This window comes from Chrysochloris asiatica, unplaced genomic scaffold (genome assembly GCF_000296735.1).
Source record: "Chrysochloris asiatica unplaced genomic scaffold, ChrAsi1.0 scaffold00172, whole genome shotgun sequence".
Classification (NCBI taxonomy): Eukaryota; Metazoa; Chordata; class Mammalia; order Afrosoricida; family Chrysochloridae; genus Chrysochloris; species Chrysochloris asiatica.
The window spans coordinates 7,205,166-7,207,345 of NW_006408690.1; the positions used below are offsets into that span (position 1 = coordinate 7,205,166).

At 33.8% G+C, this 2,180-nt stretch overlaps 1 pseudogene; it reads right to left on the reverse strand.

Moving 5' to 3' along the window:
* Nucleotides 1-662: 662 nt before the first annotated feature.
* Nucleotides 663-1,091, reverse strand: LOC102813100 (annotated as a pseudogene).
* Nucleotides 1,092-2,180: the final 1,089 nt, after the last annotated feature.

Genomic DNA, 2,180 nt, shown 5'->3' on the forward strand with positions numbered 1-2,180 from the left:
GCTTCTTGAATGGTTATCCTCTCGTCTGTCATTTTATTTTAGCAACTCTTAAACAATCTTCTCTATGTTATTACTTTTCTTTCTTTTTGTACAACATTTTCTTTTATTTCTCAGCTGAAGCTTTTCCATTCAGAAATTGGACTTGCCTTTTCATTAAGCTGTGGTTCCCTCTTTTTTTTCTAGCTTACAGATACATTGGTAAAGATTTAATTTGTACAAACTCTTATGAAATTATATTTCAATTTACACATAATATAAGTGTTTATAGAGGACTCCAAATTATACCTTATAACTTTTGAAAATGACATGTTAAAAAATAGCCTTTTTGTTCTGTAAAAATACATACATGCATCTCATGAGACTATAATCTGTTTGGGAAATTTCCTGGGCATATAATGTAAAAAAGAATCACGCCAAAACTGTTGCAATTATATACATGTTTCTAATGTTGTGGTAATTCGGTGCTAACTAGTGTTCAATTTCAGCAAATACTAAAATATTTCTGCATTCTCTGTTTTGAAAGAACCACTAATACCTTAAAAACAAATTAGTCTGCTTGAACAAATTACATACTCATGCAAATGGAATTTTAATCTTCTATGATGAATCTAAATTATAGGACCTTCCTCAGAAATTATGGAATGTAAAATTCTGGGTTCAATTTAGATATCATCAATGTCCTCATCATCATCTCCAGTGTTATCAAACCTGACTATGTCATCATCTCCAGGGGCAAATGTATCTGTTCATTGATTTTAGCATGCTCTGGAAGTTCTACATGCATCTTCAGACCTTCACTTCATCTGCATTGTATTTTTAACATCCCTTTTTTTATCCTGATAGTCTTGTAGACCAACCAGTATGAAGTCTGAAGTATTTATCCAAATCTTTTCCCTCAACTTTCCCCTGATGTGACATAACCTCTTTATACCATCAAAACACATAGCTTCTAATCCTCCATTTCCCAACAATCTATTACCTGTGCATAATCTGCTTCGCCTTCTTTGAATACCAGCTCCCTTTTTTCAGACTCCTTTTCAGTCTTACCTCTACCTCTATTTTAACCTCCATTAACCTTTATTCTCAGGCATGGCACTGATAGCAACTGACTTCTACCCAGACTGTGACAATGGTGAGGTGGCAACTCTTGTGAGAGGAACAAAGGGTGAGAAGGGGGAGCACATGAAACTATGAAGGTTCCAGAGGCAGAGTGGAGCACACAGGAAAATGACCATGTTCTTCAGACAACCTCTCTTTTTATTGTCTTTTCCTGTTCTGAAATTTCAATGAACGTAAGTAATTCCTTCCCATGCTATCCCACATATATCTCAGGCTTTCTTTCAATATATCCCTTCTTTTTTCAGATAGTTTTTTCTAGCTTAGTAACAGGAAAACATTTATCTTTAAGGTTGTTTATACAGGCTTCCACTGGTTCAAATCTACTCCTTTTCCCTTTCAGTATATTGTCCATTTCTAAAATCTTAGTATTAATCATCTGGATTTCTATTTTCAGATTTTGTTTGGTTTAAAATTATGCATTTATTTAATCTGTTTGTTCTTGTAGTTTTTTCCTAAATTCTTCCAAGTTTTTCTCTTCATTCTTCTTGCATTTTTGATCTTTCTGTCAATCCACTGAACATATTTAAATACCAGTCTTTTAAATTATTTTTCAGTTAGTTTCATTTAGTTTCTTCCTTGAAAAATTTTCTAGATCTGGATCTTGGTCATTGTTTGATCAACTCTCATTTCTTCATATAAGCTAAAATAATCTTATCCTTAAGAAATATTGTAATGTCTTTGTATTTGTATTCAATTGATGAATTTATGTTGGTGTGTTCTTAGTCTCACTCACACTAGCTATCTTCTGGTAACTGTGATTAGGGATTGGAAATGTGTGCATTAATCTCTCTTTGTTGTTTGTGTAGCTCAATTTAGGGTAGATTTGGCTAATGTTGACTGGTGTCTTTCATTGTTCAGGGCTATAGGAGTTAGTACTGGCCCTTGTCCAGTGGTTGGAGCTGCAGAGGATATGCTATGTCTGAGGTTTATGGACTCAATTTCTGTCTCCTGTCGGGTGGGAGAAGAAAAGTAAACACATACAGGAAAACAAAATAGAACCATGAAACAAACGAGAAAGCATCTATCTATCTATCTATCTATCTATCTATCTATCTATCTAT